This window comes from Erinaceus europaeus, chromosome 4 (genome assembly GCF_950295315.1).
Source record: "Erinaceus europaeus chromosome 4, mEriEur2.1, whole genome shotgun sequence".
In the NCBI taxonomy this organism is placed as follows: domain Eukaryota; kingdom Metazoa; phylum Chordata; class Mammalia; order Eulipotyphla; family Erinaceidae; genus Erinaceus; species Erinaceus europaeus.
In genome coordinates, this window is record NC_080165.1 from 126,922,019 (window position 1) to 126,946,849 (window position 24,831).

The following is a 24,831-nucleotide window of genomic DNA, read 5'->3' on the forward strand; positions in this document are numbered from 1 at the left end:
TAAAAAAAAAAAAAAAAAAAAAAAAAAACACAGCAGCTCTGTTTTCTTCTACAGTAGGCAGAATCTGTGAAATCACAAGTCAGTCAAAAAAAAAAAACAAAACTCCAGCTGGAATATTCAGGCAAGCTGATAACAAATTTAAGATTTTTTCTTTCTTTCTTTCTTTTTAATATTTCCCTCTAGTATTCTCTTGGGAACTTTTTAAAATCATATATATATATATATACACATATATGTATATATATATATATATATATGGATACTATAAGGTAATCAGATGGCCTGTCCTGATTAATAAATTGAATCACTGGTGCGAATTAGAACTTTCATTAGCATAACCATATTTATCTTCAAACTTGATTCCAGGACAATTATATTTCAGGCAAAATTTGATTATGTGTTGATCTGTCTTTATTTTACAGGAAGTATTAGTCACCCTGACTGGTGCATTTTAGTTCCCTAAAGCCAATGAAAACATTTTTGGGAAGCCAATCCTTGTTTTTTCCATCTTGAGAGGGAAATCAGTTTACACTTTCATGCCAAAGAAGAAAACTGTGAATTGTAAAATTATTTTATCTTAAAGTTGTTATTGGGTTGCTCTAAAATATCTTCCAAATCAGATACAAATATTAGAAATATGGTTGGCTATATGCAGTACTAGGAAAGCTGTATAGCACAGAGAACATGTCCATCACATGTGTTTGATGCTCAGTTGTACCCCAAAAGGATTAATCCAACTAGCCAGCCTAAATATCACCTTATTTATCACTGAAAAAATTCTTCCTCAGATGAGTAAATGAGTTCTTTTAGTTTTCTCTTTCTTTTTTTTTTTTCATCTTGGCTAATTGATTTCCTGGTAACTGCTCTTTTCATCAAATTATATACCTCAAGTGTTTGATGTTTTAAAGGCAGGGGGACAAGAAACCCACAGGTATGTGTCTTTCCTGTATACCATCTGATAACTCTTCTTTCAAAATAAGTATAAAAGCAATCTGTATTTTTCCAAACAAGTACAGCCTAGGAGTAAAGATGGAGTAACACCATGGTTATCAAATCCCTCAGAGTGTTTTATCATTTTGGAGATTCCCACACACGTATGTGTTATCAGTGTTGCAAGAACTTATTCTAGCAACACCATATTTCTCTTGGGTTCTGTCTCACTCATAGTGTTGACTATATATATGTAATCTTGAACTAGAAGCCACTGCTAGAATTCCTAAATCTCACAACTTCCCAGCCCATTTCCTTGCCATGATTTCCTGCCTGTCCACTAAAAATAGAACTATGGCATGTCATGCCTCCATTGATCAGACAATTTTGACTTCCCTAAATACTTGGTGATCAATTCATAACTCCGGACACCAGTGTCATGAAAATTAGTCAAAATGTCAAGTTAAAATGGAGATCTTATTGCAAATTTCCCGACATGAAGGGCATGAGGTAATGTGATGATGTGCTATAGGAATCATTTGATTCAAAGGATGAAATTACTGTAGCAAAATTTCACTTACCTACAGGTTTAATAAATTCAGGCCATCTGTTCCAGGTTAAGCTATATAGAGTTGTTAGTACAACATTAGCTCTGTGTGCAACTACCAAACTCAGTATTTCCCAGTGTGCAGCCAGATGTGCACCTCCCTTAAATCAAGACCTCAACATAAGGAGACAGTGTCAAATATGAAAACTAGAATAGTCAATTCCTGGAGATAACTGTTGAACATTCTTTTTTTTTTTCTACTGCTACATTTATTTTTCTGACCATATTAATTAAGGGAGAAGGCCCTAAGTTTAGTAACTTATTGGGAAAATGTTATATAATATAGAGAAGCTCTACATCACTTGAATTTTATCCTGTAGAGGGAAAGAAATACATAGAACTTTAATATCATAAAATAACAATACAGTCAAGGCTTGACTTGTTTTTCTACTAAGTTTTCAACTATCAAAGTATGTAGAAAGAAACAGAATTTTTTTTATTTTAGAAATTTACTTCTGAAAGAAGATAAACAGAATGAAAATATTTTCTGGGTCTTTTTCTGAATGGTAGTGTAGAATGTTAGTTCTCTTTTTCCTATTTCCTCTCCTCTTCCTCCATGGAGGAAGAAAATGTGGAATTATTAAAGAAAGGGGCACTAAATAAATAAATAAAGGAACATAGCTATTTGCTTTTTCTAACTAATTTTTAAAATTTTTTATTTATTTATTGGATAGAGACAGCCAGAAATTGAGAGGGAGGGGGTTAATAGAGAGAAAGAGAGCGAGACACCTGCAGCACTGCTTCACCACTCGAAAAGCTTTCCCCCTGCAGGTAGGGATGGGGGCTTGAACCCAGGTCCTTGCACATTTTAACATGTGCACTCAACCAGGTGCGCCATCACCCAGCCCCTTCTAACTAAATTTGATAGAGAAAATGCAAATAGTTATGAAACTAAGTTGAGAAAAATATAAATTTACATGTTCCTTCAAATTATAGAATAAAATTTCCAAAATTTGGCGAAGAAGAAGAAGGGACCAAGAGAATGGAATTTAGGGAATGAGGATGGAAGTGGGGAGGTTTGTGGAGAGAGGAGAAGGAAAACTGGAAGAGAACAACTGTCTTAGTCAACATCCAAGATAATAATTCAACTAAAATTGATATTATATATATATATATATAGTTGTTGTGAATTCTCCCTTAGCTTTGTTTTTTTATTTAAATTCCTTTATTGGGGGACTAGTGTTTTATAGTCGATAGTAAATATGATAGTTTGTACATGCATAACATTTCTCAATTTTCCACATAACAATATAACCCCCACTAGGTCCTGCTCTGCCATCATGTTCCAGGACCTGAACCCTCCCCTCCTACCCTAGAGTCTTTGACTTTGGTGTAGTACACCATGTATGTATATATTTTGTCAACATTTCTGAAGTTATGATTCTGAAAGCTTCACTGTCTCTTCCAAATTTCCTTTTTATACTTTCCAGTGATAGTGTTCTAATAATGTTAAGAGATAAATGCATTTACATTTAGTATTTCTAAATCCAGAATATTAAGCTTTCACTTCCAAAATGTAATTGCACATTCCTGAGTGCCCCCAGCTTACTCTCAGATTAATAGTATGCCAAAGAAATCCCATCTCTTAACACACACTCTGGATGTTCTATGTATTAAGACAATAATTAACAAAGTGGAAAAAAGATTAACTCTTTGTGACCTGAGAGAACCAGTTCTCTTTTCACTGAAGAAATCACCAAGACAAAGATTTTGCAAATTAAAAACAATCCTAGAGTTTGTGTGGAACCATAAGTGACCACAAATAGCCATAGCTCTAAGAGGAAAAAAAATGAGGTATCAGACTCCCCAACTTCCAGGTATACAACAAAACAATAGCAATTAAGACAGTGTGGTCTCAGGGACAAAAACTGACACGTAGGCCAATGGAAGAAAATAGAGAGCCCAGAAATGCATCCACGTATATATGAAAACTTAATGTATAACAAAGGAGCCTCAGGCATTTAATGGGAGAAAGGAAAGCCTCTCCAACAAATAGTTTGGAGAAATCTGGTCAACCACATGTAGATAAGTGAAGCCAGACCATCAGTCAACACCATACACCAAAATTAAATTGAAATGAATTAAAGATTTAGATATTAGAACTAAAGCAGTTAAAACACACAGAAAAAAAGCATAGATGAAATACATTAGGACTATAATATTGGAGATGTATTCAGAGACATAACACCTTGGACAAGAGAAATGAAGAATGAACAAATGGGACTGCATCCTGTTCAAAAGCCTCTACACATGGAAAAAAATTTCCAGATGGATAAGAAAGAAGCTTGGAGCATACACTTCTCATCATACTTCCAACAAAGAATTGATATACAGAATTATTAAAGTGCATACAGCTCAACAGCAAAAGCAAGAAAACAAACAAAACCAGCATAGTATAAAAGTGGGCATAAGCATCCACAGATAAGAAAATATGCTCCTGGGGTCGGGTGGTAGCGCAGCTGGTTAAACGCACATGGTGCAAAGCACAAGGACCAGCATAAGGATACCCACCTGCAGGGGAGCCGCTTCACAGGCGGCGAAGCAGGTCTGCAGGTGTTTGTCTTTCTCTCCCCCTCTCTCTTCCCCTCCTCTCTCCATTTCTCTCTGTCCTATCCAACAACGAACATCAACAATAACGATAATAACCACAACAAGGCTACAACAACAAGGGCAACAAAGGGGGAAAAAATGGCCCCCAGGAGCAGTGGATTCATGGTGCAGGCACTGAGCCCCAGCAATAACCCTGGACGCAAAAAAAAAAAAAAAAGAAAGAAAGAAAGAAAATATACTCCATATCATGTATCATTTAGAGAAATGCACACTTTAAAAGATGGGTTTGTTCATATATAGATATGATTAGATATTTAATGTTGGTATGCATGAGACCCCTTCTGTTTCATTTGGTTTAAATCCTCCCTGCTTAACACTATTTTATTTACATAACCGCTGTTAACAAGCACCTCCCTCCAGGGCATTGGTTCAATCCCCAGTTTCATGATATGTTTTTGCTCCACCCCCCTCCTTGTCACACCCTGATCCCTTCTTTATCACACCCTGATTTTCACCAGTCACTTTTCTCTCCATCCTCTCTATGTCACATCCCGTTTCCACCTTACTTGGCAAGTATATATAAAGACAGCATTGTGAGTTTCACAGTACTATACTTTGAGTTTAGCTTAGCTCGTCTTAGATTGTGCTGCGTCCTGCATGAATAAAGAGATACTGCCTACAGCTCAACTATGAGTCCCTGGTCGTCTGTTACCTGCCCGTGAAGCCAGCCCGGCAAAAACAACCTAACCCATCGAAAACGACATATGGTGCAACAACGTGGGACCAGACCTGCGCAACTCCCAGATAAGTGAAGACTTTGCCTACCTATGCACTATGGTCTTCTCTTCTATTTATGAAGAGGTTAGCCAAAGCCTCTACTGTTTCATCATGAGACAGTTACTCTGTCTCTGGAACATTTTGCTCTGGGCCAAACTTTGTTTTCCTGACCGGGAACTTTGGTTTCTTATGACCGAGATCATAGAGCTTGGGAGATGCACGGAGATTTCTCCTTGGACTTTCTGGATTCCCTCTCCCATGTTTCCTGAGGAAAAGGACTACATTTTGCTCCAGGCCACAATTTGGTTCTTTATGACTGTGATCATAGACCTTGGGACATGCATGGGGATTTCCCCTGGGACTTTCTGGACTTCTTCTCGAATGTTTCCCATGGAGAAGGACTACTCTAATTTGAAGAACATTCTCGAGTACCCTGGCAGTTCCCAAGTATGGAGACATGTGGTTAGTTCTACTCTCCTGATTGGATTCTTTCTTCCATGGGAAGACACTTTAAAAAATGGGTGCCTGAAGCAATCCAGCAGGAACAGTAAGAAGCACCCTAAATGGAATTTCGAGGAGCTTTTTGGACTAGGACGCCCTCTGGGGACTCTTAATCCTACATGGTGAGATCTTGATAATCTGGTTCAAGTTGCGTTTCATAAGAGAATGATTTGAATGACTGAATTTTTGTTTGACATTGACTTAAAAAAAAAAAATGCTGGACGCAGCCATGATTTCTAGAGACATCCAGAAACAATCCAAAAAAATTGTTTTTTCCCTCCTTTGATTTCTCTTTTACGTCTTGACATGAATCTGAAACTTTTAATCCTGAAAACTGTATGAGTTATGGGTGGGGCAGATAGTGCAATGATTGTTAATTATTCTCATGCCTGAGGCTTTTAACCGTGGTTCTTCTATTTACCTTTCCACATTTTATTGAGTTTGAACTGTTCAAACAACCTTAAAATCATACCAGAAAGGACTTCCAATTATAATGAAGTTATCAATTATAGTAAACTTCTAATCTGCTACAAGTTTTGTTTGACAAGTAAGTGAATTTCAGCTGTCGAAGTCTTCACATGAAAAAGCATCTACTCAAATGGAATTCCTGGAAATCCATTTGGATCCTGTTCTCTGACATCGCCCCCGGAAACCAATGATGAGACCTGGCACGACCTGAAGAAACAGATTCACAGACTCCAAAGATCACTCTCTACAGAAAAGCAGAATTCTGGTGGCCGACATTCCCCATTGAGACAGACGTGCAGCGTTTCATCCTCTGGCATTTTCTTCTGTGGTCAGCTACTTTGGACTGACACCTCCATCAGACTTACTGGTACATGCTGCTGTGTTTCTCAAAGACTAACTTCAGCCAATTGCCTTGAGACTTTATAGACCATGTCCCCTCGCCTGCAGGCTCTGCCCCAGAGGCAGAAAACTCCCCCTCCTTATTAGGTTATGCCCACAGAGGCATGAAGCGCCCCAAGAGGCAAGAGATGCCCACAGAGGCAGGAAACGCCCTTTGAGGCAAGAGATGCCCCCAGAGGCATGAAGCATTCCCAGAGGCAAGAAATGCCATTTCGCCTGCTAGGCCTTGCCCTTTGAGGCAAGAAAAGCTCCCCTTGACATCACACTGGCTATTGCTGCTCACATATTTTGTTTTCCATGTCTTATGCCAGTTCTTTTGAAAACGCCTGTTCGATATACGTTTCTGTTCACCCCGCAATGGCCATTAGTTAAAAAGAAAGGGGGAATTGTTGGTATGCATGAGACCCCTTCTGTTTCATTTGGTTTAAATCCTCCCTGCTTAACACTATTTTATTTACATAACCGCTGTTAACAAGCACCTCCCTCCAGGGCATTGGTTCAATCCCCAGTTTCATGATATGTTTTTGCTTCACCCCCCTCCTTGTCACACCCTGATCCCTTCTTTATCACACCCTGATTTTCACCAGTCACTTTTCTCTCCATCCTCTCTATGTCACATCCCGTTTCCACCTTACTTGGCAAGTATATATAAAGACAGCATTGTGAGTTTCACAGTACTGTACTTTGAGTTTAGCTTAGCTCGTCTTAGATTGTGCTGCGTCCTGCATGAATAAAGAGATACTGCCTACAGCTCAACTATGAGTCCCTGGTCGTCTGTTACCTGCCCGTGAAGCCAGCCCGGCAAAAACAACCTAACCCATCGAAAACAACAATTTAAAGCAAATGAACTTCCAAAAAAAATGATCAAGCTGTTTCTTAGACTTTGTGAGAACTATGGTGGCTGGGGGCCATAGGACTTTGTTGGAGAATGTGGTGACTTACAAAACCCCTTATGGGCACGACACTATACCCTTGAAATCTTTTTATTTTGTAGATAACTGCTAAATGATTGATAATATATATTTTTTAAATTAGGGTCAGCAAAATAGCTCACTTAGTATACTTGCTCTGCCATCTGCATAATTCAGGTTCAAGTTAAGCCCTCTCTGCAAGTATTGCGGTCAGTCTATCTATCTATCTGTCATCTATCTTCCTCCTCCTCTCCATCCTTCCCCTTTTCCTTCTCCCCCTCCTCCTTTTCCTTCTCCCCTTCCTCTTTTCCCTTCCCCCCTTCTTTTTTTTCTCTCCGCCTCCTTTTGCTCCTCCTCCTTCTCTTTCACCTCCTTCTCTCTTTCTCAAAAAGTCTAGCTAGAGTGGTGAAGCCCCAGCAACTACTAAAATGATAAAAATGTAGTCTTCACTGCTGTGGCTTTGGCTTATCAGAAAGGTGTCACCCCTGGATCTACATCTAGAAATCTCTAGTCTCTTCTCAAATCCCCAAATGCCATCCATGAAGAGAAAGGCAAATATCCCTATTCCTCAGCTTCCCTTTCTGAAAGGGGTGTCAAGTCATAACTGCCCTGTGACAGACTGTGTTTATAGCAGGAGACACAATTTACAGCTTGGCTCCTCTCTGGCCCTAAGATTGGAATGCCTCCTTGTTCTGTACACTGAGCAAGATAAATCTTTTGTATAGCTCTCAGTACCATTGTTGCTGGGAAGTGAAGAAAATTATTTTGGCTAAGTTAAGGGATAATCAGGCATCAAAGTAACAGCCAAAGATACACCGATATAATACTTTTAGTAAAATAAGTTTACAGAACATTTATTTAGCACAATGGAGAAATCCTTACAAAACTATTTTTAAAATGAGTTATTCTGTAAGGACGTTATGTTTTAAATTTTCCTTTGCTTCCAAAATGGGTAAGAGAGATAAAGACTTTCATTTTAAGAATGAAAGCTTCAACCAAATGCACAGAGAAAACCAGTGTTAGTGGTCTCCTTACATGCACATTGATGGTCTTTAAGGAAAGCCAGTTCTCTTTTTGTGTTACAATTCAAGTCAACAAATAGTCCCTGAAAATAATTTAAGTCTGGAAAAATTATTTTACCAATTTTTTAATGGAGAAATAATAATTTCCCTAGTTTCCCCCTTATTATTAGCTTTTTAAGATGTATAAAACATTTCAAGCTGTCCAGAGCGTATCTTACCTATATATGGAAGTCCAATTCCTAACATTCTGAACATTTTTGTGCTACATAAATAAACATTTTTTAAAGAAAAGAATCAATGAAAGAATGTTCTGAAGTAACCTAAGCATTGTATAGAGCTATGCATTCTGAATTGTATGCCAAATTACCTAAACACAGTGGGAAATTTAAAATTCTTCAGGGAACGGCAACATAATCTGTTTGACATCACACAAACTACTACCGTTAATTTGCTTACAGCTAGCTAATTGTTATTCATAATTTCTTTTGAAAATTATCAAAGTTAATTTTCTTATGAAAAGCAACTGAGGTCTGAGAGATCCATAAGCCAAGACTGTACGGAACCTCAGACTGAAAGCTTCTGACATAGAACAAAAATTATAGAACAGAGACCTTGGTGTCTTAGAAAGTTCTGTCTTAAATTTACTGGAGACATTGTTTAGGAAGGGTTTGATCTTGCCTTTAAAAAAGTTTTGATTCCTGACCCCAGATCTTGGAAAGCAATCACTAGGCCCTGACTACAAAAATCCTGGCCAATGAGCCTTTTTGTTTATCTGAGATCCTTAAACCAAGGCACATAGTCCATGCTAGTATTATTTGTTATGAGTCTCTTGAGTCTTACGGTATCAACTTGACCTCCGCAGAAGCTGCAAACTAAAGGTTAGTTAATGGTGGTGGTCAATTTTTTTCTATGCCATTGACATCCAATAACGGTCATAAACACCAGAATCTGGCGAGTCTCCAGATTTGGCAATATTCCAAGATATTTTCACATATTGTTGCTGTGAGAAATAAGCATTTTCTATACAACTCTTGAAGGAAAGGAAAACTGGTGACTCTGAGCCTAGTCTCTTTAAGGTACTTTGCTTGTTACTGACTTGAATGTATTCTTTCGCTGTAATAAGCCATGATGTGAGTAAAAGTTTTTGCTGAGTGCTAGAAGTGATTGTAAATAATTGTTGAAGATTATGGCGATCTTGGGAACTTCCTGGACTTTTCTAAGTTTTCATTTTTCTTGCTTACCCAAGCAAAAAGATAGTGATAAGTTGTGCTTTCACTAACTTAAGAACAAGGCAGATCTCATATAAATGAGAACTAAGAGACAACACATTAACTTCTCCTAAACACAAAAGGAAATTGACTTCCTTACATATATTATTTACATATATGTAAATAACTGGCCTTTTGATGTATGGGTTACTTGAAATTGGTCTTGGTATTGTCTTGACAAAAACTTAGCAAAAATTCAATGATTCTGAAGTTGCCCAAGTTGGTAGCTTAGGCTATTCAATCATATACACTTTTTTAAATTTATTTATTTATTTATTTTCCCTTTTGTTGCCCTTTTTTATTGTTGTTGTAGTTATTATTATTATTGATGTCATTGTTGGATAGGACAGAGAGAAATGGAGAGAGGAGGGGAAGACAGAGCGGGGGGAGAGAAAGAGAGGCACCTGCAGACCTGCTTCACCACCTGTGATGTGACACTCCAGCAGGTGCTCGAAGGAACAGGGATCCTTATGCGGATCCTTGCATTTTGCGCCACATGCTAGCTTACTCTGCGCTACTGCCCGACTCCCTCAACCATATACACTTTAAGTTGCAGCAAATTATTTTATCTATTTATCTCTTCACACACTACAACCAAGTTAGAGTAGGAGAACCCAGCTGCCTTTGGAGGATGTTAAATACCACAAGCTGTTTCTCAAACGTTGTGGAATCAATAAAGCTCAAAATATTTTCAGAAATACTGAAAAAAATCAATGTGCAAATATCTGGAAAGCTTTTAATCATGTATTTCTAGCTTATTTACATTTTTATTGCCTCTGAGATTTTTTTGAGCTTTTACTATGAGCTTTATGAAAATGAGGATTTTATTTCATGATTAATAATGGGAAAAAAAGTCAAGTTGGGTCAGCAAATTTCTGTCTTACCTGTATTTTGTCATCAACTATCTTTTTATCCCAGACTTTTCTGGCCCTCCGTTTTCACATCTGTGGAATGAGAAGATGGAACTAGATGACTATAAAGTTTACGTCAGTATTCAAAATTTCAGTTTCCATCTTAACTAATAGATATTAATATGTGCTTTGTAGTCATTTTTGAAATGAGAGTTTACAAATGATAACTATAAATCAAGGCTGGTTCTGAAGAATTTTGCAATTGTAATAGAGAAGGCAATTGACTGACTAATAGCTGACCAATTTTGGTGGAGCTCCTCATTGTGGAAGTTGTAATGCAGGGGGATTTCTGCTTTAGTAGGTCGTAGATCATTACTATATCCTCTACACCATCTTCAGATCCTTTTCTATGCCAATGACACCCAATAAAGGTCATAACACCAGAATCTGGTAAGCTTCAATGGCATAGAGGATCCGAAGATGACTGAAATTTTTTACTTGTGGAAAAAAAAGGTAGAGATAGTAAACATTTCTGTAGAGGTAACATATGAGCAAATAAATTATGGTGGAACATACAGTGCCCTGAACTGCAACTAGTAATCCTGAATATTTGGTCTAATACAATAGAAGAAGAAAGAACAGGTAATGAAGAAAACAACTACCACAGATGTTCAAAGACTTTGTTCTGTATACTTCAGTTTGAACTTGCAAATTTCTTTTCTCCTCCTTTTCCCTTCCATCTGGAGACTAATCTATAGGGGCTTAGGTTGTCTACACAAACTAGGGAAAGCCTTGGCAGGTGAACAGACGTTTGTAATATTTATTTTTTTTCTGTTACTTAAGTTGCTCAGTACATGTGCTTTCTGTGCCCCACTACAGAAGGCCAGACATGCTGTGCTTTATTATTTTTTTTCTTCTTCAGATAAAAGAGAGGTACACTAGTCTTTTTAAAATTTTTTAAAATTATCTTCATTTATTGGATAGAGATAGCCAGAAATCGAGAAGGTAAAGGAGATAGAGAGGGAGAGAAAAAGAGAGACACCTGCAGACCCGATTCACCCCTTGTGAAGCTTTCCCCTTGCAGGTGGGGACTGGGGGCTCGAACCTGGGTCCTTGAGCACTGTAACATGTACGCTCAACCAAGCGTGCCACCACCCTATCCCGGTACACTAGTTTTCTAAGGCTACAGTAAGAAAACACTATAAATAGAATGCCTTAAAATAAAAATGTTCTATTTCATAGTCTGGAGACTAGATGATGAAATGAAGGTGTCAATAGGGGTATGCTTTCTGAAACATGAAGGGAGGAAACATTTCCTGCCTCGTTTTTTTTTGTTTGTTTGTTTTGTGTGTGTGTCCTGACAATGTTTAGCATTCCTTGGCTTATAACACATCACTTCACTTTCTGTCTCTATCATCAATCACATGACCATCTTTTCTTTGGGTATCTCTATCTCTGTGATTTCCTTTATAAGGACATCAATCATAATAAATTAAGAATTCATCTTGGTCTAGTAAACCTTATCTTAAGGAATTACATCTGCAATGACCCTGTTTCCAAACATGATGCCTTTTTCCAGTAGCTAGTAGCGGGGAGCACAATTAACCTCATAAGAAGAGATAAGGTACCCACAGTCCCTAATCTCAGAATAGTATGGTAGTTTGTGCAGCTCTTATATCCCACCTACAGTTTTGTAACTGACTCCAATACTCAGCTCTCCAAAATTACCCAGCTTGCTTGTCCTATCAGTTTTAGAGATTCTGATTAGCAGATAAGAGTTCATTGCCTTGACAATGATTTGATCATGTTGCTGTTGCTATTTGTTTTGTTTACTTAGATATATTTAGCATAAGAATAATAATGAGTTCTTGGTTTAGGAGAAATGGTATTCTAGTATTGGTGACAATACTAGAAGGAGACAGTGAGACAAGACATAAAATATTGATCCATTGTGATGCTGTTACAATGAGACATGACGATGGTGGGGTGGAGTACTGGGATATAAATGGATTCCTGTATTTCAAAGTAAAATTCAAAGTTTTCCTCAAGGACTTTCACATACATCCCACCACTACCACCACTAACCTCGCTATCTATCTCTGCATAGTTTACTACCACATATTGGCACTTTAATTGTTCTCAAACCCATATCGTGCTTACCTTCCGCCCCCACCCACAACCCAGAGACCTTGATTAATATCATTTCTGTCTGGAGTGTTCTTGCTTCCTTTCACTTGCATGACACAATTTTCCCCCCTGGTTTCTGTACTAAATGTTCTTTTTAATAAAGGTCTGTCTTATAACCAACCTAGATAAAATGTTGACATCTCCAATATTTCATTCCCAGTCATTTCTAGTCCTTTGTTTTATTAGAATTTTCCTTCCATTATTCACTAAGCAACATTGTACATATTTATCTGCCTTTTCCTTTTCATAGATGTTAAGATTCTTTGTGAGGATAAGGACATTTACTATTTGTCTGCTCTTCAGTAATCAGTTGATATAACTGTACTGGGCACATACTAAGTGCTTAAAATATGTGTCAAATGTTTTTCATATTGGAGATAGAATTTGTGGGATATGGTGCTGGGTATAATGTGGTGTCAGAAAAGGAATTAAGTATGACTCCAAGAGTCCTTTCTTTTTTCTTTTAAGTAAACCTGATCTCATACAAATAACTTTAAACATTTCTAAATCAAGATTTGCTAACCTAGTTGGATTATTTTTGCAGTTGGCACTATAAAAAGATATTTTCCACATTTTCAATGTCATTTGAAATGTCCTAATATTAGTCATAGAGTTTTGTAGTTCTTATGAGTATGTTGTGACTCATAAATCTTTTTTTTTAAGGATTGTGCTTTAGATTTGTGTCCCATTATTCTATTAACAGATTCTATTGATACTATTCTATCAGTAATGGATGGGAGTTTTAGGCCTTTCTTCTTTTCCTTAACATCACCTAACTGTATTATTATGCTCATGCTTCACAGGTGACTCACTGCTTCTCTCTTTACATCAAACAGATTAAGTAAGAGACTTAGTGTATTTAATATGATTGTACAGCTTGGTCTGTGATGCATATTTGCTATCTAATTTGTTTCAAATTTTAGGTATGACTAAGAGACTTTGTGAAATTATAGCCCAACAACATTCTACAGTACAAGCTCTCCCACACATGTGTGTCAGCACAGCCTCTCCCAACATGGTGTCAGAACTTCACTACATGACGTTTGTGGAAATAGCATCCCTGCATGAAACTCCAACAAGAGCACTGGAACACAATCTGCTAAATTCTAATTGTTATTGTAATCCATGGATCTGTGAAACCACTTAGACCCTCTTCTGTATAGAGTACTTATTTAATTCTCTGAGAATATCACTTTTAAGTTCATAGGAAAACAAAATAATAAGGAAAATATTTTATATTTTGATGAACTGCTTTCAGTGGTTTTGAATCAGTCAAAAGCTGACTCACGAAATGATGCAAGGAAATGGAAAAATATTCTATGTTCATTGATTAGAAGTATTAGCATAGCTAGAAAGGTCATCCTCAAAGCATTATGCATATCCAACAAAATTCCAATACAAATTTCAATGACCTCATTAAAATTTTTTTTAAATTTTTATTATTATTAGATAGAGACAGAAATGGAGAGGGGAGGGGGAGGGAGAGAGGGAGAAAGACATATACCTGCAGCCCTGCTTCACCACTCATGAAGCTTTCCCCCTGCAGGTGGGGACCAGAGGCTTGAACCCAGGTACTTTCACACTGTAAAGTGTGTGCTTAAGCGGGTGCGCTACCACCTGGCCCCTAATGACCTCGTTTAAAAAAAAAAGATTTATTTTATATTGAAGCACATGAACTTGTAAAGAAAAAAATATTCATTTTATTACTTTCTTAGTGATTTAATATTTATCTACAAAGTTATAACAGGGATATAATTCCACACTATCCCCACCACCAGACTTTCGTGTCTCTATTTCTTCTATTAGAAACTGCAGTAATTCTACCAAGGTCACAGATATGGGTTGACTATTATTTCTATAACTATCTGTATATATATATATATCCCATCTTGTCTATGGTCCTGCCTTCTCTTCCTGTCTAAAGCACACGTACACCTATTTGTCCTTTTCCCTCTCCTCCCTCTGGGTCCTGATGAAATTGGAGTTCAGAGTCCTGTGGTCTTTCTCTCTTAACAATTCTCCCCCTCTAAGAGTACAGATCAAAATTCTTTATGGGGTGCAGAAGGTGGGAGTTTTGGCTTCTCTACTTACTTCTCTGCTGGACATGGGCATTGGCAGGATGATCCATACCCCCAGGCTATTTCTCTCTTTCCCTAGTGGGTTAGAGCTCTGAAAGGAGGAGGCTTCAGGACACATTGGTGGGGTCATCTGCCTAGGGAAGTCAAAATAGAATCATAGTAGCATCTGCAATTTGGTGGTTGAATGGAAATAAGATATAAAGAAGGACAAATTGTATAATAAACAGGAACTCAAAGGTAGGAATAGACCAGATGAGAATAGGGATCTTAGGGTTGAAAGAAGTAGGAAGTCTATTTTAGGTATGTTCCTAGGGGCCCAAGACTTTAGTAAATCTTGCTTAAGTTTGATAGTTAACATGGAAGTAAACTAAAAATACTGTCTGGGAAGATGGTGTTGGAGTTGAGAATAGGGTTAGAAAGCTGGATTCGGGCAGAGAGTAACTCCCAAACTTGAAGTAAATACAATTAACTGTTTACCCTATCTGTCTGACCCAGGGACCACGTATATTCATACTTAGCACAGAAACCTGTATAACCTCTGAGACTCTGTCAGTCTGAGCTCACAGTAGATGGTCACAGCTGGAAACATTCTAGGCTGCACTCATTTCAGGATTAGTCTTCCATAAGAGGCAGAATAGGAGGTCCCAACCTCCCTTTAGAGTGGGACAGTTCTATGATTGCTACTTTATAGTGAGAACAAGGTCCTAGAGAGGGCCATAGAAGGGTTTATGATGATGTTCCTGATATAAGTGACCAGTGATTATGGAGAGAGGAATCTATTAGAAGACTAGACCCTATCTATGTGAGAATCCAAATATTCCCTGATTAGGGCCTCAGGTGATGGGGTGGTATTGACCATAAAACCATCATACCAAAGGGATTGGAAATTTCAAAGAAAAAGAACAAGAATAAAGACATCATACTTTTGACTTCAAACTGTACTCTAATGATATAGTAATAAAAACTCTGAAGTATTAGAATATAACAGACCAATTGTCAATGGAAGAGAATCCTCAAACCCAGAAATAAATTCTCACATCTGAGGACAATTAATTCACGACATATGAACCAAGAACATGTACTGGGAAAAGGGGAGTTTTTTCAGCAAATAGTGTTGTGAAAACTGGGTAAATCTATTTAAAAGAATTAAACCCATTTACTATCTTACATCATCCACAAAAGTTAACTCAAATTAGACTCAACATGAAATAGATGAAGAAAATTTATATGAAAGACCCCATGACATTGACCTCATGGATATGTTGGTAGACTTGACTCCAAAGGCAAGGAATACAAAAAGAAAAAATAAACAAATGGGGTCATATCACACTGAAAAGCTTTTGAAGAGTGAATGAACCTATTATAAAAATGAAAAGACATTCTACAGATGAGAGGAAATATTCACACAACATACAACTAAAAAAAGCCTATTTAAAAGATATTCAAAGAACTCACAAAACTCAACAATAACAACAGCAAAATGGCCCTATCAAGATTGAGGATTTAAGCAGATACTTCACCAAAAACAAACAAATAACAAGCAATGTACAAATGAGAAAAAGGCACATAGAAGAAATGTTCATCATCTCTTATCGGGGAAATGCAAACTGAACCCACAGTGAAATATAATCTCACACCTGCCAAAATGATTTATAACTTAAAGACCAGAGATAATAAATGCTGGTGAGGATGTAGAGATAAAGAACCTTTGTTCCTTTGGTATAAATGTAAATTGCTTCAACCCACATGGAAAGTTCTCAAATAATAACAATGATTTAAAAAATGTAGATCTGCCATATGATTCAGAAAAACCACTCATGGATATCTCTTTGAATAATACAAACTCACTAATATAAAAAGACACATAATTGTACCTATGTTCACCGAAGTATTGTTTACAATAACTAAGATATACAAACTCACTAGGTACCCCAAAACAGGTGAGTAGGTTAAAAAAAAAAAAGCTGGTATATATAAGCATTGAATACGATTTAGCTGTAAGCAATGATGGGAACTTGAGTTTGCTGTAACTAGAAAGCTAGAAAGAATCATGCTAAATGAAATAAGTCAGAAGGAAAGGGAACGAAGAAAGCCAACAGAGTGCAGATAATGGAGATTGAATGTACCTTGCTGATGGGTATCTTGTGGTAACACAAAATCCGAAGGAAGGTGAAAGTACACTAAAACATACACAGTTTGTACACCAACATTGCCTCAATATAAAAAAGAAAAAAAAAATACATTGGAAAACTACTTTTTGTATTTCCCCAAAGTTATGATTAATACATTTTATTCCTTTTACGAACAAGAGAGAGAGAAAGACTCCTGTATATACAGTCATTGGGATTGAACCTGAGGGCCTCAGATATGCAAGCAAGTCCTATGTTCTACTTACTGAGAACCTCCCTGAATACTAATGAAATATTTTGAAGTCTAGTCGTACTTTCTGTCTTTGTTTTTTGAAATTTACCAGTGATGATCTTGCAAAATAGCCTGTCTCAATAGTGTTTCTATGTGTAATCCCAAACCCCACTGTACCGGAGGTAGGAAGCTCAGTGTTGTGTGTCTCTCTTCTATGTCTTTCTCTCCCTCTCCCCCCCTCCTTGTGCGTATATCTCTTTGAAAAAGTCGTCTCTGAGTGGTGATACCCTAGTGGTGACAACAATAGCAACAAGAAGCAATTAATAATAAAAAAGTTGAGAAAAAAAGAACAAAGCATATGTGCTGGGTGTTTATTTTGTACCAAGAATTCTAGTATGTAACTTGAAAAAAATCATGTTGTGTGAAATAAGTCAGAAACAGAAGGATGAATATGGGATGATCTCACTCTCAGGCAGAAGTTGAAAAACAAGATCAAAAAAGAAAACAGAAGTAGAACCTGAAATGGAATTGGCATATCGCACCAAAGTAAAAGACTCTGGGGTGGGTGGGTGGGAAGAATACAGGTCCAAGAAGAATTCAGAGGACCTAGTGGGGGTTGTACTGTTATATGGGAAACTGGGGAATGTTATGCATGTACAAACTATTATACTTACTGTTGAATGTAAAACATTAATTCCCCAATAAAAAAATAATAATAAAGAATCACAGGATTTAATTATTAATAAATGTTGCAATTGTCCTATGTATATTAACTACTGAAGAATCCTTATGATTCTCAACAGCTAAAATAAATAATATGGCCCTGAAGATATCCAGTGGACAGTGCAGGAAAAATTAGTAATAATATACTATAGATGTATCAATAAAATCCTGAGGATATGGCTCCAATTATTTCCATGATCTCACTCTTCATTCTCTCCCTGTCTTATTTTCCATACCAGGTATGCAATATCAGGAAATGCTGGCTGACTCCTATCTGTGCTAATTTTTAAATCACATAATGATCTGGTCTTTAATTTTGCATTGGAAAAATTTGAGAAATTACCTAGATTACCTGAGTCACTTCCACTCCTCTGGGCTCTGAAATGTCACCATTAGCAGAGCTCTAAATAATTACAACCTTCCAGCTCCAAAATATACCCGACACTTCAGAGAATAAAATATGTGGGAATTGTGTCACGACTTTGATTTCCCCTGAAGGCTATGAAAGTAAACTGGAGTTGCATTTAATAGAAAATACAATTTTGGACGGCCAGGAGGTAGCGAAGCGGGTTAAGCGCGCATGGCGTGAAGCTCAAGGACCGGCATAAGGACTGGGGTTAGAGTTCCCCGCTCCTTACCTTCAGGGAGGTTCGCTTCACAGGCTGTGAAACAGATCTGCAGGTGTCTAATCTTTCTCTTCCCCTCTCAGTCTTTCCTTCCTCTCTTGATTTCTCTGTCCTATACAACAACAGCAACAATAACAACAACAAGGGCAACGATGGGAAAAATGGCCCCCAGGAGCAGTGGATTCGTGGTGCAGGCACCGCAGCCCTAGCAATAACCCTGTAGGCAAAAAAAAAAAAACTATTTCCTTGACACTTTAGACTCTACAATTGAACTTTCATTCTTAGACACCGAATGGTTCCATTTGCTGCTGACAATTTCAAAAACCCGTAAGTAGGTCTTGTTTCTGAGAGGCGAGAATTCTACAACTGAACCACCAATGCAGATTTTTGTTTCTGTTACCTTGTAAGTTCCTAGTAAACTAACTTTTAAATTATTTATTTATTTTCCCTTTTGTTGCCCTTGTTTTTTTTTATTGTTGCTGTAGTCATTATTGTTGTTGTTATTTATATCCTCATTGTTATAAAGGACAGAGAGAAATGGAGAGAGGAGGGAAAGACAGAGAGGGGGAGAGAAAGACACCTGCAGACCAGCTTCACCGCCTGTGAAACGACCTCCCTGTAGGTGGGGAACCGGGGTTGGAACCCGGATCCTTACGCTGGTCCTTGTGCTTGGCGCCAAGTGCGCTTAACCTGCTGCGCTACTGCTGGACTCCCACTTTCTTCTATATAATAGCTAAAACACTGAAACAAAAGAAAAAACAAAAACTCATAGGCCAAAAAGATACAACAAAAGTTTCCTGAAAGTTCTAGTCAGAAAAATGAAATATTGTGGACAACATAATCCACACTTGATCCAGTAAGTTATCTCTCAAACTTACAGGGAAAAAAATTAAACAACCATACAAAAACGACACATTACATATGGACTTCAAATGATCAGTGACTTATCTGAAACTGTGGAGGTCAAAATATGGACATCTTTAATGTGCTTTATATCTAGAGAAAGTTTTAATTTTACTTAGTATTATTGCTGGGACTCAGTGCCTGCACTAGAAATCCACTACTCCAAGCTGCCATTTTATTTTCCTTTTAGTCTATATTTGATAGGATAGAGAGAAATTGAGAGGGGAGGGGTGGTGGAGAGAGAGAGGAGAGAGAGACATCTTTGGTACATGCTTTACTGCTCATGAAGCGTCCCTCTACAGGTGGAGAGCAGGGGCTTGAACTCTGATCCTTTCCGGTGACAATGTATGGGTTTAACCAGGTGTACCACAGCCCAGCCCAGGAGAAAATTTCTTTTAAGAAGTATGAAGTAAAGACATTTCAGTTGAAAAACTGTTAGGAAGAATTAATTCCTACAAACCTGGCTTATATGACACTAAAGAAAATAGCAAAGGACTTTGGGTAGGGAGCACATAGTGAAACATGGATGGACTAGACATGGTATATTGCACTAAAGCAAAGGACTCTGGGGAGGGAGAGGGCTGATTATAAGAGGAAAACTTTGGTGGCCTATTACATAATGAACTTGGATGCATGTCAGTGATTGTACTGTAAAATATTAACCCCCCTCAATTAAAAAAAATAAAGTGCTTCAGGTTAAAGATAAATAAAAACAGAAATTTATGTAATAGTCGTGGTTAAGCGCCACCGGGAGGTGGCACAGTGGATAAAGCATCGGACTCTCAATCATGAGACCCTGAGTTCATCCCAGGCAACACATGTACCAGAGTGATGTCTGGCTGTTTCTCTCTGCTCCTATGTTTCTCTTTAATAAATAAAATATTAAAAAAATTAAAAAAAGAAATTTATATAATAGTCAAGAAATTTAATACACCAGAAATATTAAGTGTTGTATAATGTAAGTATGAAATATTTATCTTTCAAATTATATTAATCTGCATATGAATGTCTAAAGTAAAAATTATGACATTTCAATACCTGTTTGTTTGGGGTTTATTGCCCTCCCTTTTTTTTCTGTTTCCAAATGTCTTATAAAGCAAGATTGTCTTCATTCGTTTCTACTCATAATCATAGTGGAAGTCTTAGCCAGTACTATAAAAAAAGAGAGAAAGAGGAAGGAAGGAAGAAAGAAAGTGAAAGGAAGGAAAGGATACTAGGTGAAAGTATTCACAGATGACACAACTGTTTATAAATAAAATCCTATAAAAACATATAAAGATTATCTAGAATTATATATTGCCAAAAAATCAGAATAGTAATTGCTCTTGGGGATACAAAAAAGTATAGCTTGAAAAGCATCATGGGGAAACTTTTGAATGCTGGTGATATCTTGAGGAAAAGTTTATATCACACCAATATACTCATATGTTACAGTTGATGAAAAATAACTATAATCAAATAAGACTTCAGAAAATCATCATAGTATTTTTAGCATGGGGATATACAGTAAGATGATAAGAGTCATGGAGTGTAACTTTAAGATGTATTACATTGTGCTTTTTAAATAAATATTTATTTATTCCCTTTTGTTGCCCTTGTTTTACTGTTGTAGTTATTATTGTTGCCATTGTTGTTGGAGAGAGAGAATGGAGAGAGCAGGGGGAGACGGGGCGGGGGAGAGAGAAAAAGAGACACCTGCAGACCTGCTTCACCACTTGTGAAGTGACCCCCTGCAGGTGGAGAGCCAGGGCTCGAACTGGGTTCCTTATGCCAGTCCTTTCACTTCACCGGCTCTGCTACCACCTGACTCCCACATTGTGCTTTTTTTTATCATTAGCATCAGGTTCTTAATTTTAATGAGAAAACATTTAATGAATTGAAATAGTTGTGGCTTTTACTAAGCAGGGCCCCTTTATTTCTTCCTGTCCTTCAAGTTTTGATTTGAAGTTATTTTTGAATTATGCTGATATCCGTATTTATTGCCTACTGTTTACCTCTAACAGGATTTGTTTCACTGTTTTGTGATTACTTGTATGCTCATTTATCTCTTCCTCACCAAATTTAAAATTCCCTGATAGTAGGCTATTACTTGTGTAACTTACATCCCCAGTTCATAAAATAGGATCATGTAGTCAGATTAGTATTATATGACAAGCGACTGGAAGACAGAAACTGTAATTTAGGGGCATATAAATTATAATTAAATTATTAAATTAAACAGCTCTTCAGTCTAACATGCAAGTGAATGCTGGAACAAATTAAGACCAAATCATTATATTCGTCAGATTAGATAATATATAATTCTCAGCGGAATAATTTATCATTTCCCCCTTTTGTTTCTTACTTGATTTCTTTATTAAGCCGTGAACATTGTCAAAAATTCATTTATAGTATTAATATTGCAAAGCCCCATTTTATCATTCAGACTATGAATTTCACAATATTAATAATTTAAAAATTATTCTAGAAAATAATAAAATAGAGTAATTAAATATGATTACTTCATACATAGAATCAATTTGTCAGTTACATTTCTTTTCTCATTCATACATTTCAGAATTAGATAAAAACTTAAACTTATGAATAGATTAAATAAAATTTTCTATATCACATCAGTTAACATACTCAGTTTCCAAAAAAAAATTACTTTATTTTTGCAAAACTTTTCTGATTACAATATGTGCTTCAAACAATAAATTAACAGCTAAAACACAAATATTTTAAAGTTAATACCTTATTGTGCAATAAAGTAAAAAACTAAATTTGGATAGTCGGGAAAAGTGCTTTAGTTTATTATATAACTCCTATTTATAAATAGCTTACTACCCAAGATTTACAGTTTATATTTCTTTTATGTCAATTTTAAATGATTCAATTTTGTCTTTAAAATTGGCCAGGTGGTCACAGTCAGCTTAATCACATTGCTAAATAATAATTTTCACATCAGATTTTCTCAAAATTTTTCTATTGCTCCAGCCCTTGTAAACAATTCTGGGGAGGGTCTTGGTGGCCTGGTCTAATAAGGGATATATCAGAAACTCAGGCTGAGGTCATGTGTACTCTCCATAACTCAAACTATAGTCATTCTTGTGGCCATTACTTCCTAGACTTTTTGCATATGAGACGCCCTTTTAAATATAAAGATACTGCAACCTAGAAGATGGTTTACACAGGAACACAATTTCTAATCTCCTCTGACAGGTGTCTGCATACAGTTCCCATGACCAATGACTTCCTTCTTCACCAATGTTCTGGGTCCCCCAACACCCTCTTTATCCCCTCCCATCTCTCTCTTTCCCCTTGAGTTTTTGCTTTAAAAAAAAATTAAATTAAGCTTTTTAAAAAAGATAGTTCAGCAGTAGAGGGACTACAAGTGTGAGACCAAGTGTTCAGTCTCTAGCACCATTTATGGGGGACTAGAGCTTTCACCCTTCTCATATGAAATAAACTTTTAAAGAAAAGGTGAGATTAACTTTGAATAAAAATATGTTGTAAGAAAGGAGAACAATTGAAGTCCCTAAATGAAGCAGCAAAAACATCCTACTTATAACAGGATATCAGAGTTTAGAAAAGTTTTGACAGAAACAGTATAATTTATTCAGTGGTTTTTTGAATTATGTTTTTAAAAAGACTCCTATTTCCTTAAGCTCTATCATATGCTCTTACATGGTTTTCCTTGCAAATGCTTAACTTTCTATCCCACCAGCTAGACCTTATAGTATGTTTTCTTAGTGCCAGTAACTCTTGAGTTCATTTTGTCATCTTTACTCATGTAAATATTCACATTGTGAAATTGCATAGCTTTATTTCTAACATAAATAATTTTTTCACTGTGTGAAAGAATATTCAGTGTTTCACAAAGCACTTCACCATTTCCAGTAACACTGTGGAACACAGTATGTCATTGTTGAGAAATACTTTCTCATGGAGTTTGCTTATATGTCTATTTCCCATTCTCTTGATTTATGCTTTTATATTCCATCTAAATTTCTTATTGCTCTGCATCATTTAATATTTTCCAGACATACAGTGAACTCCACTTCATTTCCTTTGTTGTTGTTGTTGCTGTTGTTGTTAAGCAGTCAGCCTTTTTATTTCTTCTTTTTCTAAATCCACTTCCAATGATTGCTTTTCTTTGGATGAACTCCAGTATTTATCTTTAGTTTATAATAGAAGTTTATAATAGAAGTTCAAGCGAAATTAAGAAATCTTTGATAGATAAAGATAAGGGGCAGAGAAACACAGCAGTGTTTAAGTTACGTTTGTCAGTTCTTGTCAAAAATCTAGAGTGAAGACCCTTTAAGTGATTATGGAGGGAGAGCCATTTTGGGGCTGGGAGACTTGGAGGAGGTCCAAAAACCACCGGTGTTTAGAAGCCTCTGGAGTCATAGGCAATGACTCATGAAGACAATAAGACGGCTCCACTATGCAAATACCAGTTTTCAGCTGTATTTGGGCTCTAATCCTGTAGCTCAAGCAAGGGCAGTGTTGTTCCTTGCTTAGACTGTCTGTCTGGAAATAACAGTGTGAACAGCCTGAGCTCTGGATAATGGCCAACCATCAACCTTTTTAGAACTGCCAAAGAGCTCACTGTTTTTGCAAAACTGTGTCTGTGGACCCATGTTTCCATTAGACTGGAGGACCTCCAGGTGTTTGCTTAAGGAAGTCATTGAAATTCAATGCCAATTGAGGCCAGATTTCCAGCAGGAGAAATTCAGCAGTAAGAATTTTCCAGGCACAAGATTTCAAGATACTTGATTTAGATGTTCATTATGTGCTTATTACGTGAGTATTTCAACAAGTTTTACCTTTTTATACTGAAAACTCTACTGCAGTTGGAAATAAGGAACTCTTGGGTTGGGTATATATATAAGTTAAGAAATACATTCTTTCAATAGGCAAAATTTACTTTGTCAGTGGGAGACATAATAACATTGCATTATCTCTCTGGGGTTACTGGAAATGTGATTTTTTCCACCTAGAATTTAAAAGTAATATTTACCATCTAGAAAAATTAAGGAGGGTTAGTTTTTTGGATAATGCAATAAAGATCAACAAATAACATTAATTTTTTAAATTTACTTTCACTATAGCTAAATACCTGAATTTAGTCATGTGTTATCTGTGTAAAAACAACCAGCTTAATACATTCTATTTTAATTGATTAATTAATAAATTTTACCAGAGCATTGCTTAGCTTTAGTTTATGGTGGTGTGGAGAACTGAACCTGAGAACTTTGGTTTCTCAAGATGTCATAAACATCTTTGTATAATCATTATGTGATCTCCCTTGCCCTACAATAGATTTTAAAAAGACTGGAAAGTCAGACTAAAGGCAAAGACTAAATGAGTAAATGCTACCTATATGTTAGGTGCATGGTTGCATCGTATAGATATAACGTTCATGCAAAGAAAACATTTGCTTTTAGCATCCTCATTGTATTTGATTGTTGTTACATAGTCTGGCATGGTTGAAGTGAATCTTGACTCCTGATCTAATACTAAGTAAACAAAATAATTTTTAAAAGATACATTAAGTAGCAAATTATTTAACTAATAATGTTAAAAAGTTATCAATTCATAAATGAGTTGACTAGAGCATCTAATTTACTTGTAGTAATTAACTACCAGGAGCTAGATAATCAATGTATGCCTGTGAGCATTTAAAA

At 36.6% G+C, this 24,831-nt stretch overlaps 1 protein-coding gene across 1 annotated transcript in view; it reads left to right on the forward strand.

The window, feature by feature from the left end:
* Positions 1 to 24,831, forward strand: part of HDDC2 (HD domain containing 2) — a 605,961-nt gene that overhangs the window by 290,739 nt on the left and 290,391 nt on the right. The gene's annotated exons all lie outside the window — the stretch shown is intronic.